The 15,262-nt window shown below is 40.9% G+C and overlaps 2 long non-coding RNA genes across 2 annotated transcripts in view; both read left to right on the top strand.

Annotated features, from left to right (window-relative positions):
- The first annotated feature begins 424 nt into the window (after positions 1–424).
- The window catches only part of LOC106957763 (uncharacterized), a 30,092-nt gene continuing 15,254 nt past the window's right edge, over positions 425–15,262 (top strand). Inside the window, exon 1 of the long non-coding RNA XR_001427023.1 lies at positions 425–887. This is a non-coding gene — a long non-coding RNA (uncharacterized LOC106957763). The remainder of the gene's footprint in view (positions 888–15,262) is intronic.
- LOC106957764 (uncharacterized) lies at positions 8,366–8,991 on the top strand. The gene is made up of 2 exons (XR_001427024.1): positions 8,366–8,460; positions 8,654–8,991. It is a non-coding gene; the product is annotated as an uncharacterized LOC106957764 (long non-coding RNA).

Genomic DNA, 15,262 nt, shown 5'->3' with positions numbered 1-15,262 from the left:
CTTAGTCAGATTGAGGAGAAAAAAGTTCTGACTAATTTGTTGATAGTTTCCGTTGAACTTTTTATCCCGTTTCTGTACATCTTCCAAGAAGTAAAACCATAAATAAATATTTAGTAAGGAAGAAATGACTAATTTTAGAAACTTTACTGTAATGTAACTTCCCCTCCAGAGCAGGTATGTGGCGATGGTGGAGAGGAAGCTCTCCTTGGCAACAAACATCTAGCATAGCTTTCTCAAAGAGTGGGGGGCGCCAGAGAGCTGCAGTACGGAGACAACATATACAGTTTCCTAATGGTTTTTCAAGATAACGAGTTAATTTCCAGATGATTTTCATCTGGTTTTATTGAGATAAGTTTATTTCCAGAAAGTTTTCTAGAAATATTGAGTTGATTTCCTGTTCCACATATACTTTTTCCAGATGCTTTTCTTGAGATAAGGAGTGCATTTCCAGATGGTTTTCTAGCGATAAGTTAATTTTTTGTTTTCCACATATATGTTTTCCAGATTGTTTTCTCAAAATAAAAAATCCTCTTGAAGGATGGATTTGTTAATGATATTTTAACACATCTGTCATCTTGTGATCTTGAGAAAACAAAGTTTGCTTTATCGAGATTAACTCGTTCTCTCAAGAAAACTAAGTGTATGCGGAAAACGTCTGCTCTAGGCTTCCGTACTTAGGGGATTTTGACAAAAAAAAAAAAAATGAAAAATGAAAAATAACTGCGGATAATAACCCTTTTCGCCGTCCTACAACGCGTCTATTCATCCAGCCACCGGGGGCGCTGTTACAAAAGTAACAGGTCCGCTCTGCCTGGCTTGAGCGGACCTGTCTGGATTTTACATCTCAAAACTTGATGAGAAGTTGATATAGCGTTACAAATTAAGCGGTGAGTTGCTTGATATTCAGGCTGTTTGGATCCTTTTGTGGAGGGTTGTTAATTTTACCGTTAGGATTAGTTTTTTGTCTGTTATACCACTTCGGCGTTCGCGGAACAGAACTCCATAGTCGAATTATGTTATTTTTGATAAGTATGCATATAAAACTGCACAGCATTCTGAAATAGAAATAATGAATTTTTTCAGTTACTCTTTTATGGGTCCTTAACAATTCGGCTAAACTCCCATTTATCCATGTATTTATTTTTGGGTGGTTTTGACATGTTTGTAACATCGTTAGTAAAGTTTCTATGACTCTGGCTAATTTTAGGTCTATGCTAACACAGTGTTGAATGTATTTTTAATGAATGACTTATTGTTTTTTGTGCAACATATGATTAATTAATACATTTTGCTGACCTTACCTAAAAGTTAGAACCTCTGTTAAAATGCTTTTGTTATTAGCATAGTTGTATTTCTTATTTCTTCAATATGTTGTTGCTATTTAACTTTTAAGTTAAGTTTATTAAGATATTTATTACTTCTTTTTAGGTAGCATATATTACTGCGACTGTGTCACAGCAACTACAGCCTCACAAACACAAATACTGCTCTTGAAAAACATTCCTATTTGTAATGCGAAGCGTGAACTGCAAATCGTAACTGCATTTAAACATATTTTCAATTTTATTGACATTTGATTGAGCAAACGATAAATGCATCCCTATAAATTATGAACAATAAGATAAATGCCCCCTTCCCTCTTTAGCTTCTGTCAGCCTGCATGGTTATAATTTAGTCAAATCCTTCTCTGATCTTATCCCTCAGTTTACAAGCACGAACCTTCAAACCAAAACAATAACTTTACAACTTCTGTTTTCACTGAATTGCTCCCCAGAGTTTTCAGTAAACCGGTACACGGCCCTGTGGCACCTCACACTCCTGCCCTGCTGAGTAGACGCTGCTTTCAATATGAACTTCTGTGTTTCGCTGGTTGTCAACATGTGGTTCCTCCAGTCACTGGAGCTGGAGGGCAGTAAAGCTCTAACGGGACTGCAGCTGGCACAACAGAGGAGCGAGGGAGTGGGTGGCTCTCCACAGCTATCTCTTTGAAAAGGAAAGTGTGTGTGTGTGTGTGTGTGTGTGTGTGTGTGTGTGTGTGTGCGCGCGTGTGTGGACTTTGAGCTTGGGGGAGTGTGTGTTGTTTTACGAGCGTCTCTTCCCATCTTGGACCTGCTGGTAGCTTTTGCTTTTAGACTTTGATTAATAGAAGCTTGAGGGCTTGGGAGAAATGCAACTTTGCACACCTATTAAATGTTTGCTGCACTCAGCATGCAAAACATCCCTAATGTGATCAGTTTGTGTGCAACAGCACAGTGGTAAGGGGCTGTAGCTTGAATTAATCACATCCCAAACCGTTTTCTGTGGAACGCAGCAGCTCCGACAGATGTTGGGGTGGTTCTTACTGAAAAAATGACACTTGCAGTTGTACCCAAGCTGGTACAGCAGCACTTTGGCTAATTTCTGGACATTGCCTCTCCGCACTAACCTGCTCTCTTTTCTCTGTGTCCCTGCAAATGAACTTCAAGTTGAAAATGTCTATATACTGTTTGTGCATGTGTGAATAAAACTGTGTGTCTGTTTGAGTGTGTGTGGTAAGTCTGTGTGCCCTCTCCTTCTCTCCACGCCTGGATGCTAACCGCTAGTGAAGGCTAGCCAATTATCCCCAATCAAGCTACCCTCTCTGGAACTGGCGCGAGAGGAAGCTCCCACTAGAGCTTATACTAGTCATTATGGGGCACATCCTGACATTAACTTTCTCCTTTTCCTCCTTCATGTTTCCCTTCTTTTTCGCTCTTTGGCATTGTTGAGTCAAACCAACAATCAAAGGCACAAACTAAAAGCACATGGGTTCCCTTCTAATAGCCCATTAAAGAAATTTGGGGGCTGACGATCTAGAAGAGATTGGAAGGCTATGTGGTCATCATTTAGGAAGGAAGGAGGCGCGTTTCTCTGGGCTATTATATCTGTCTTGGTGTTGCTTGAAGGATTGTCTCTACCAACTGGGAATAGGCCTGGGAGGCTGTGGATTCTGGTAAATGTCATCCCCACGCACACATGACTCCTCCCTCCAGAGACACTGAGACAGATTGGACTGAAATCAACTCAGGTAATTTACACGCAGACAGTGATTACCGCTCCCTCTGTCTGGGTGTCTACCATTTCTTCTGGTCTCCAGAAACCTCCTGCGTGACAACAGAAGGCCGTACTCGTGGTTCTTCAGCTGCCGCGTGTGTTTGATGGTTGGATGTGAGCTGAACGGTGTCATATTGTCTCGCCTGCGTTCAGTCAGATCAGTGGAAAAGAGAGACCAGGCGAGGTGTGGTGCCTGTAGGTGATCCACTTCATTCCCCTTCTGTCTTGTTGTGACAGGACCGGCATTAAACGTAAGGAGTCACTGATGGTGCAGTGACAGGCCCAAATCTCCACCCACCATCTGTGTGTGTGTGTGTGTGTGTCTGTGTGTGTGTGTCAGTGAGAAAGAGAGCGAGAGATCGAGCCTCTTCACAAGCCTTCGTCTGCATTTTTAGTTTCTCGCTGGGACCTGACAACTGAATGGCACCTGAATGGCGCCTTTTCCTGCTGTTCATCAAGCGCTGGCCGTGTTATGTTAACTGTAGTTGTGGCTGCATGCAATAAAACGCACCTTAGTTTAATTTCCATATATAGTACTCGGTTGTCAAAGAGCAGAGAGGGTGTCTTGAGATCAGCTCCGTTCAGAAGTCTTCAGCCTTTTACAGCCAAACTTCTGTGAATATGTTTACATTTTTCTTAATCAGTGGTTTTCCAGGCTTTCTAAAAGGTCTTCAGTTAAAACTGGACAATATGGCTGAAAAACGTATCACAATATAAGTGTTTCAAATCAGTTGATATCTATAATTATCAATTGGTTTTTGTCTTAAATATCTTAAATGCTACCATGTGGAGTGATTTTTTTTTTTTTTTTTTCTTCCCTTCACAGTTTTCACTTTTTTTGAGGAACGGTGGTGAAACAAGTTAGTCAGCAGGTTGTTGCTAGGTAACCAAAGAATGAGTGAGTTGCCAGGTAACCAAAGAATGAGTGAGTTAGTTACTGAGCTTTGCTAGCTGTGAGAAGTTGAGCGGCTAAAGCCTTTCCTCTGCCTACATCTCCCAGAATGCTGTGCAGTTTTGGCTCAGAGGTCAGTCAATAATCTACATATTGAATATTGAACACTCTATCAGCTGTGTTATCTATTGATATTCATCATGTATATATAAATACGCTCAGTGTTTGCCTTTCTTTCTACTGTGTGTGACAAATAGAACCAAAAGTCGCTGAATTATTCAGACCAGAAACATAAAGGGCTTCTTAAAGTCTGGTAAAAGACACAAATTGTTCCCATTTCTTAAGTAAAATTTCTAAAAATAACATAATTTGACAGAAAATGGGATCCAGCAGCAACAATGTGATTCCCAAATTTAGCTTAAATTTTGGCCTACGGTCGTTGATTAGCTGGAAAATGATGCAGTTCTTGCTTCCTTTACGTCTTCAGTCCTGCACTGTAAAAACACAAAATATCAGCAAGTAATTTTTGGTCTAGTTTCTAGAACAAATATCAGTACATTTGATAAAAGACAAAACTAACTTATAAGTAACTTTTCAGCACGACATAGGAGCTTGTTTTAAGGTAATAATTCCTTAATGTTAATTTATTAACATTAAGAAATGTTAATAAATTAACATTAATTAATTTAAAAAAACATTAATTAATTTAAAAAAGTACAAGTTCAACTCGCAGATTTTCTCCTATATAAAAAGACATTTTTCCTGTTATAAGTGAAACAATCTGCCAGTGGAACTAGTACTTTTTCATTAATAAGAAATTATTAACTTAAAACAAGCTCATATGTTGTACTGAAAAGCTGTGAGTTAATTTTGTGGTGTTTCAAGCACACTAAGATATTTGCATTAGAAACTAGTCCAGTAGTTCTTTGTACTATTTTGTTTCTGCAGTTTGATGTCTCATCTTTGTCCCAGTCTTGTCCAGTTTTGTCATTTTCTGAATTGTTTTCTGCACAATGGGATGGTAAAGATTTATGGTGTAAAAAAAGCAGCCAAAGTCCAAAGATAGACTTTAAAAGAGCATCTAGATGAAAAGCCTTTGATTAGGACAGTTTGATGACATGAAAACCAAAGATATTTTTGAAAATTTTTTAAATGTTGTTGTTTAGAGCCGTGAAAACCAACGAGGTTCATGCTTCTCTTCAACAAGCCTGCATATGTGAGGCGCATTAAAAATCTGGAACGTGATCAAAAGGCTTTTGTTTCTAGAAACCTTCAGACGCCGTCACGTTTCCCGTGTGTTTGGGGCAAACGTTAAAGACAAGCGTTACCCTCCTGCTCCATCTTCCCTTTCAAGCCAATTAGACGTGTCCTTTAGAAGAGGTTTGGGAGTGTATGTTGAACATCAGCAGCTTTCATTGTTGAAAGGCGCATCTCAAATTAGCGCGCCCCCCTCCCTGACTCTCGTACCCACCGTGTTCCCCCCTGTGAAGACGCACCGGCCCCTGGGGCCCTGAAACGTCTCCACAGGCTGGAAATTGAATCAAACAGCATCAATCAGGACACCTTTTCTCTGTTCTCCTCCTGTGTTTGGGGTATCCAAGCAACCTGCCAAGTTTTTATATTCAGCACAACTGGAAATGAAGTGAAATGAGAGAAGGATGAAGGGGTTTTAGTCGTCTTAGTGCCTTTAATCAGTGTTCCCTCAAACTCAGATTGCTGTGGACACTTTTTTTTTTTAACAAGAATTCACTTAGTATCTTATAAACTCCATGCTGCGCACACACACTCTCTCACACACACACATGGCTATATTATTATCCTCCTCTTCTGTGGCTCTCCGCTGTAAAATGAGTTTGCCCCAACTCCATTAAAACCCGCGCCAGCCTCTCCCCTGACGCTGCTGCCCTATTTGCATGTGCTAGTGAGCCACTCCGCCGAATGAAGGATCTCCTCTCTTCCTCCTTTCCTCCTCCTCGGTGTCCCACCGGAGCGCACAATAAGTGGGCAGATGACATTCACAGGGAAAGACTGCAATAAAGTGACTCTCCTCCTGGCTTCCTCCCCCCCCCAGCCCCTCTGTGTGCCACAGCATCAGAGGCAGGGAGAGGATATTGCAAATGACACGACCCAATCAGCTGCAAATGGGCGCTAATTTGATTGACATCTGGGCCGCTGTCACAAAAAAAGCCGCTTTTCAAGTAAATCACTTCTTGTCCGTTGGGTCCTCCCTGCTTGTCCCTGTCTCCCGTTTCTTCACTCTTCCTCCTCCCCCCGCCCTCCTCTTCCTCCGCCCGCCACCGACTGACTCGCCAGATTCTAATTGCGTGTGTCCTTCCTCTCAGTGCAATTTTCCCATTACCGCCACAAGAGCAGCCGCACAGCTCATCCGAACTGAGGTTGTCTCCTGAATATGCACCTCCAGGTTTTTAACCCTTCGCTTGCCTCCTGTGATCGCACAGTGGAGCTATAGATGCTTTTCTTTCTAAACAAGGTCAAATCTGTTAAAAATTAAAGCTACAGCATGCAACTTTCATAAAACATATGTATTTTTATGTATATGTTGAAACTGTTACTATGTAGCATGCTTTCTGACTAGAAACAACCAATCAGAGCTGGGAGGGTGGGTTTTAGCGCTGTCAATCACCCTTCCTGTGGCAATGCTCATCCTTCCTCTTCCTCTCTCCTATACTGTAGCTAGCACTAAGCCTGTCGCAATAAGTAATAAATCAATTAAAACTAATTTCAATTTCCTTTATTTGTCATCTTTATCCTTTCTCTTTCTTTATGATCAAAAACTGAATGATAAAGTCTTCAGTCTGCTGGTTTGGTCTCAACTAGCTCTTGTTTTTCAAATGACAGTTTTGTTTACAGAGAATTCATAATTCATTTTATTTGTTGTTTCTGTTGTTTTCTTTATTTATTTTTGATATTTCAATCTTCCAGTTCCAATTTCATTAGAATTTAAAGTTTCTTGATCTTTGAAAATGGGATTTTACATTCTTATGTCATTACTATCATTATATTACTTGAAAATTGTCTCAAAACAACAATATTATCGTTGATCACAATAATCTATGGGACAATTTATCATCCAGCAGTATAATGTGCTAAATTTGTACTTAAGTACATTTATGGTTGTGTTTAAATAAAGGTTAGTCAATTCAGCGATGATTTTATGTAGCATGTGTTTGTATCCATTGCTAAAGAAATAAATGCAGATAGTTAAGGGTTTAACCAAACAAATTGATAATAAAAATGATTTTCACAAATGTGAAAACTAAAATTCTTCCTTTTTTGTCTCTTTTACATGTGTTCTTCCTCTCCTCTGACATCCCTGAAGGTAAGCTTCTGTTTTTCTGTTTTAGAGCCAACTCACCAAGTTAATTTGGGTTTTTAAAAAGTTTTTATGTGTGCAAAGCCGAAACTTTTACAATTACAAACACCTGACAGGTAAGATTTTGGATAGTGTGGAGTGTCAGGGGTAACTCTCATGAAGTAATCGAGCTTTGGTTCCTCTCTTCACCAGAATGTCTAAAATTATACCCATTATTTAAGAGTCTTTAGACCAGAGATGGTGTAGACTTTTGAATTTTCTGTCATTTTGTCTGATGGAGTAAAAAATAAAAAATTTTACCCCATCAGTTTTAAAAGGAAAATAATAACATATTCAATAGTATTTCATTTTAATTAATAGAGAGACTACATTGTACAATCACATCAAGCAGATGCTGCATGTAACCAAAATCCACTGACTTTGGTCGTAATAGCTAAACACAAACAATAAAATTAAACAAATGAACTTAAAAGACGCAATATTCTCCTGCTGTGGTCCGAACCCACAGCCTCACTTCCTCCTGGTTCACATGGACCGGATGATCTGGAGGATGAATCCTCCTGCTGGATCTGCTGCCAAGTTGAAGACTGGAATTACAAACACCACTTCAGGCAAAGTTTTGAAATCGGGGAACATTTCTCCAATTAAAAGCGATCAGAGGTCAGCAAGACTCTCGAAGCGAGAGGTTTTCTAATCCCGTAAGCAATTTAGAGTGGCATAGTTAAAGCAGGGACTTGAATCTGACTCAGAAAGTCTTAGTATGCTTGAAAACCCTCTACACTGCAAAAAGTATTTTGGTCTAGTTGCTATTGCAAATATCTTGGTACACTTGAAATAAGAGTAAACTAACTTACAAGTAACTTTTCAGTTACTGAAAAGTTGTAGACTGTCTAGAAGTAGACTGTCTAGAAGTAGACTGTCTAGAAGTAATGTGTAGAAGGAAGTATATAGTTTTACTATAGCAGACATTTGTTCCTCGTTTAGATTATTTACGGTACGCAGAAATGTTGAATCATTCTCACTTTTTAAACCTCCATTCTTCTGCTTCCCTCAAGGTCTTTTAAAGTTTTTGGACTTTGGTGGTTTCTTAGTTAAACATGTTAGCAGATTTTATAACTCATGGAAAAAGGATGAAGGAGGCAGACAAAAGTTGAACTATCAGGTGTGAAAAGTACCTACAGCAGATAATCTATGACTTAAACCCTGGACTCTGTTATCTAGACTGAACCTTCCTCTTCACACACACAACTCTATTTTAAGGCTGCTGTGGACTGAAAGTGATATTTTGCATGGGTTTGATTAATATCCCACTGATGCTGGGTTAAATAATTCCTGAAACTAAACTGTCTTCTCAGTTCTGCATCACTGATCTTCTTCTTCTTCTCACCAACCTTGTGTCCACATCTTCATCTGAACGCACTGGGCGGAGACGAGGCGGCATGCTTCACTGCCTTCTTTCCAACATGTCAGGTCAATATAGGACCATCTCATAATTCCAGACTCATAATTGCAACAGAGGAAGACCTGTGGCTCAAATAACTGATGAGAGATTGCGATGGATTATTATCAGAACCCGACCGCAGAACCTTAATACTCAAGGAGGGGAAACGTCTTATGGATTCTTCTGTTCTTTGATTTCCAAAAACAGAATGAACTACTTTCTTATGTAAATAAAAATTAAATGTATTCGTTTTGTGACTAGCCCAGCTGTCGCGTTGGGTTGGTTATCTGCATGTACTGTGCCTGTAGCGCCTATTAGCCGCTAAAGCTAGTGACTCGAACCTGCAGGCACCAGGTCGTGTCCACAAAAACACATTGTTCAGATGTATGAATGTCACAAAAATGGTCACAGCACCTGTATTTCTTATCCAGTTTAAGGATTTTAATATGTAAAATATGTACATTCCTTAGATATAAAACAGTTTGTTTTTTTGTCAAGATGCAAGAGATGACTAAACTAATTTCTCCTTTTCTCTTTTAAATTTTACAAAATTGTCACTTTAGGAGTCATAACTTGTTTAATACTTTGAAACATTTCATTGTGTTTGATGATTGTTCAGAAAATCAAAATGTTCTTCAAACAAAGGAGCATATTAGTCCAGTTTTTATTGTTTATTGAACCTTCAGAAATTACAGCGGCTGCAGTGAGACACCGCAAAGGGAAAACAACGCAGAACAACAACTCAAAGCCACTCGTATTTATTTATTGTTGCGTTCTGTGTCTTCTGCTTTACTCCACACGCACACCCGTTGCTGTGGCAACCGACTGACAACAGCTCCACTGGCTGACAGAGCAGAAATTGCATTCAAATGTATCAGGAATCAACACAAAAAAATCCATGCAAACATTTTCAACACGAAGCACAGAACATTCTGCCTGTTACTGCTTTATATTTGGTATTTATTTTGTGATTATTGATAAGTGATTGCCTGAACAATCAACGCCCCCAAACTGCTCTACTACTAATCCGTCAAAGTTGGTGTGTTAAACTGAAACGCACCGACCTGAGCAGCACGTCTCCATGTGACGGTTTTCAGAGTTAAGCTACCATAACCGACCCGGTTCCCTCTTCCTCACTATTTTTTTTTTCCAAAACTTTTACCTAAACTGTGAAATGTGATACTCATGGTTGTTGCTATCTAGTTGATGTAATGTTGGCCATTAATAGCAAAACACTGCGTCACTTTTTCAGATTCTCTCTTGGTCAGATTTTGTGGTTTTGCAGTGAACGTCTCATGTGTGACACATGACGTCCACCCCAGTAATGCATGTACATCCATATTGTCTGATGAAGCCAACGGATCCCCTCAACGCCTTGGATACACCTAGAAATCCAGGCCATGTTGCTTAGAAAGTCGGTAGTAAGTCGGACTTTCTGGGCTGCATGGAAGAAAACATCTGTATTTACTCACCTACACCTTTAAAACTATCCCCAATACATTCAGAAATCTGGATTTTCTCTTCTCCAGTCATTTTTGGAAAGCTGGAAGGGATAAATCTAGGAAGTGAACGAGTGAGTAAACATGGCTGTCCATTAGTCAGCGGCTGTGATCATCTAAAAGAGTCACCCCTGGCCCCTAATGGCTTTTCTGCTATAATTGCTCCACTAGCTCCCCTGTTCCTATTCACTGCTGCATGACATACGTTTGCTCCAGCCATCGCTGCGCATGTCCACATCCTAGTTCTAGTCAAAGCACTGCAGAGGGGCATTATGCTGCCCACATGTTGCTCTAATAAAGAGACTCCAGGTAAAGATTCAGAAAAGAAAGAGCTTTTTTCCCCCTCTGAGTCTTCCCAGCGCTCTCCCATATTTCTTCAGCCGTCTCCTCTGCTCTCTTGGCTGAAACCTTTATTAATGTAGAAAGTAAGACGTATTCATGGGCCACGTCTCCAAAGCGCAGAAGGACTTCTAATGTTTTGGATGAGCCAAATGTTGGGGAGTACACTCAGCTTTTGTGAGGAAGTTCAGACCCTTTTGCTCAGCACGGTGCGGTGAAAATGCCGCTCTTCTCGTGTCGCTCTCACTCTCAGGTTTCCTCTGCTTGTGGTGTGTGAGAGCGACAGAGTGAGAGACGGGAGGGATGAATGGAGAGTCTCACAGGTCCTCCAACTCAGCCCAGGTTAATGGAAACCATTATCAAACACAGCCACTCAGTCTGTACAATCAGAGTCTCTCTCAGAGGGAGGCAGTTTGTCACTCACACACACTCACCGCCGCACTGTCCATTCCCTCTGCAGCTGCGCCTCGCCGCGTTCAGGAAACAATAATTGTTTTATCGTGAGACAAAAACTGTTAGCCAACATGTTGGAGTCTTTCTCCAGAACAAGAAACGTCTTCCATACCGAGCAGCTGGTGTGAAACTCACCATCAGAGAGAGAGCAGAGGAAGCATTTCAGCGGCGATGAAGTGATTTTACGTTACTATCGATCAATCAATCAAGTTTATTTGTGTTGCACATTTTAACGACAAGGCACTTCAAAGTGCTTCACGTCATGAAAACATCAAACGCATCATAGAGTCAAAAGCTTTTCAAGTAAAAATCATCAATACACATTAGATATGTTCATCAATGTTCCAATAATTATCAATCAAAAGTAACGTGAGGTTTTAGCCTTGATTTAAAGGATCTCAGCGTTTCGGCTGTTGTGCAGTTTTCTGGAAGTTTGTTCCAGATCTGTGATGCATAGAAGCTGAATGCTGCTTCTTCTGGTTCTGGTTCTGCAGAACTCATAAGTAAATATATTTGCACCAACTACAGAATCAGTTGCTGTAGCTGGTTCCAGTCTGAGGGAGAAGCAAACTGGAAAGATCTTTAACGTGATAAAAATAAAATTGTTTTAGGAAAAGGTTTTAAAATGAGCACAAAAAGCAATCACCTGAAAATGTTCTAACACTACAGGACAAGAGATGTGGCTGTAGTGAAAAAAATATATATATATTTTTATCACAATTTCAGGAAAAAAATCAACTAAACCTACAAATGTTTCCCAGAAGTCATTTTTCACCACATCTCCTTTTGAGTTTTTTTAGATATAAATTTCTTTAGCGTTATCTGAACTATTCTGAAAAACTGAAATGAAAAAAACTTTGTTAAACGCAGAGGAGGAATGAAGTGATGTCTGGACTGCATTGGTTTGTTTAACATGTTTGTGAAATTCAGTCTCCTCATCCAGTTCTCCAATCGTAACCAGCACCTTCTGCTCCCGCTCTGTGTGTGTGTGCGTGTGTGTGTGTGTGTGTGTGCACGCGCGTGTGTGTGTGTCTTTGTTGATACTGTCTCAATCAGAGAGGAGTGGACCCATCACAAAGCCACAGTATTTCTGTGTAAACACACAGCCGGAGCAGTAACCCCGTGTTCCCCTGTAAACTGTTTACAGCGCCTTCGCTCCCCTTCATGCAGACGCAGGCCAACGCGTCAGTGTTGTGTTCAGCTAATCCCACTGTTTGGCCTCTTGGCAGCGTCTTGCATGGCCGCGTAGCCGCATGCGTCCCACGCATCCAGGATGTGCCGTCCTGCATCCACGCCGTGTTTGGGTTCCGTCTCTGCCCCGCTCCAGCCTCTTTTGTTTAGCCACGATTGTTTTCTCGTCGCTCTCGCACTAATTGAAACTGACCCGGCCGTCTTCGCAGGCCTCGCAGCAAGCGCGCCCAACGCAGACCTCCTGACTGCGAGGCCTGCGCCGTGCGGTTTTGGCTTTGTGCGGTAACGGGCCAAGGTAGGAAACGCTGTTTGGATTGAATGCGCTCCGATGTCCTTTTTTCTTTCTTTCACACCACAAACTTCCCAAACACTCTATGCAAAAACACCAGCGGTTTCCTGATTTGTTTTTTACTCCAGCACGTGATCTGTTTGCCTTATCCTAAAGAAATTACATTTTGTGATAAAGCTTTTCTTGTTTTGTCTTTTAACATCTAATAGATTTGAGGGGGATTTTTTCTCACATTTCCTCAGAGTCGCTCGCTGCTGCCAAACAGCCCAACGTCCTGCCAACTGGAGCACCTAAATAACGGCTATCAGAGGAAAAACTGACATTCAATGCTTGCTTTATGTTTTCATGATGGAAAAAAGGAGGATTTTTGTTAATAAAATCTGTGTGGTCTACTTATTTGTTTTATCAGTAGTTAAAGCTGTGATTTTTATCTTTTTACATGACCAAAATAGTCAGCTATTTCACCATGTGAAGTTTTGAAACGCTGCATATTATTTCAAATAGTTGTTGTATTTTTATATTTTGTCTCCTTTAAATATGGTTTGATGAATATTTTGTGATAAGTGAGCAGAATATAAATTTCACTCCAGGATCTTTTGCTCCAAAAGAAGCTAAACATTTTAACTCAGTTATTTAAAATGGAAATCAGCTTCTAAAGCAATAATTTGCCTCACAATGATTTATTTGCAGTTTGCAAGTAGTTAATGTTTATTTCTTCATCTACTTCAAACATCTTTCTCTTTATCCAAAAATAAATCCTCGTGTGGAACAAGAAATCAGTTAAGATGCATCCAGTATTGGTTCTGAGATTGTGAAAATGTTTGGAGACTTATTTAGTCTGTTGTTTCCTAACAAACTGAACCTCAAACGGCCATTTTTTTGCAGCAACATTATACCACACTTCAGGCAGAGCTGACAGATTTTGCGAAAAACAAAATGCAGTTCTGCTGGTTTCAAAACGGCACCACTGCATAATGCTGCCACCACCATGCTGAACAGTTAGTTCTGGCAGCATTTGTTTTGAAAGCCACAACTTTTAATCCTTCAGTCATAGTCTGTGTCACTTAGACCCAAAAGCTAAATGATTGTTTCGTCTGACTATAAAACGTTTCTGCGGAAGGTGTTTGGCTTGTCAGATTAAAATTTTTAGAGTTTCTTTGGTCACACTGCTGGGCCAAACGTGAAGAGAAATTGGTTTCTAAATGTTAAGTTTGTAGCCTTTTCCTTCGTCGCACCGTTAAGTTACACAAAGTTACATGAACAACAACAGTTTGCGTTAGCTAACATGGTGTGAGGGGATCTTCAGGGCACACCATCAGATCAAGCCACATATTTTATTGTGTGTATATTTCCAGTGACCCTAGTCCTTTTCCTTTTTAGATCCCCATTGTTCCTTTTACTTTCCCACTGAGTGCTGCCAAACAAATCCGTTTTATTCAGCCACAGGGAAACGATCAGCTGCTCTCAGTCGTGATCAGCAGTGAGGAGTTGGTGGGTGTTGGTCTTGTTGAGTGAAAATGTGCTCTAGGACTTTCAGCACCACTTACTAAAAGCTTTAGGTGAATGTCAGTTTGCTTTTGAGCCTGGATCTTGTGTAGTTTGACAAAAAACAAAACATAAAATTCTGTAATTTATATGAAAATTGTGCTTTGGATGAGTGTCTGTAAAGTTCTGCCCTCAATTTAACTCTGGTTGACAACTTGATAATCGGCCAATTCCTGTTGGATGATAAGCAATCGGTGCATCTGGACTGTTAATGTTAAAGATAAAATGAAGTTTTTATTGTTTAAAAAGAGTGATACGAGCAGCTTCTGTGTATCAGTGAAAAATGTTTGACTGTTGTGTAGTCAGAAAAGGCGACAGAGCAAAAGAAATGAGCCCAGTTTGTTTTCTGTTAACTTGTGCAGCTTCGTGTGTGTGTGTGTGTGTGTGTGTGTGTGTGTGTGTGTGTGTGTGTGTGGAATCCCGTGAAGAGTTTGTGATGTGATCAGACGAATCTCCCCTGCACTCCAGTGGCCCCGGCATCATTACCTGCGCGGCTGCTGTATGCTTCCCCTATCTGATGCAGTGACAGCCACCCCTATAGCCCACACATTCTGTGCATCTGCACGCCGTGCACCAATCTGCAGCAGCGGCCCCCAGGAGCCCCGTTCAGAACCCCGCTGGCAGCCGGGGGAAATATTAGGACTGATGGTTGTTTTCAATCAAACGTCCGGCGTTCTGCAGTGTTTAACGTTCACTTTCTGTAACGAAATCCGGGACTCCCTAAAGAACAAATGAAGTCAGGAGAGGGCAGTCAAGTTCTTCTGTCTCTGCTGTTTTCCAGCTTCCAGACTCACACCTGCGCAGCCGACATACTGTACGTGTGCGCGCTTGTTCGCTGGAAATCTTCAGGCCCACATGCCTCTGATTTGTGAGCCGAGCCGATTCGGTCTTACAGGCCCACAATCATTAAAGTTACGGCTCAGGTGGGAGCCGCGGCTGTACGTTGAAGTGTGTGTCTTTCTGTGTGTGTGCTGTAACCTCATTCGTTTTAGTGGCTGTCACACCTTTTCAACTCGCCATGTTAACGTTCTCGAGTGGTCTCGCTCACATTAACGCTTTGAACCTGGAGCGCTCGCACACGGTCCATCTGCTGCTTAAACTCCACCAGAACCCAGTAAAGTTAGGAGTTGGTTTTATGTAGTCGGCTGTTTTCAAGGCCGTGTGAGCCTGCGCCGTTTATGCACCTGGTCAAATGGCTGTTGTAAAT

This window comes from Poecilia latipinna, unplaced genomic scaffold, assembly GCF_001443285.1.
Source record: "Poecilia latipinna isolate Pla-1442-1.1 unplaced genomic scaffold, P_latipinna-1.0 Scaffold934, whole genome shotgun sequence".
Classification (NCBI taxonomy): Eukaryota; Metazoa; Chordata; class Actinopteri; order Cyprinodontiformes; family Poeciliidae; genus Poecilia; species Poecilia latipinna.
This window is presented reverse-complemented; position numbering and strand designations above follow the sequence as displayed.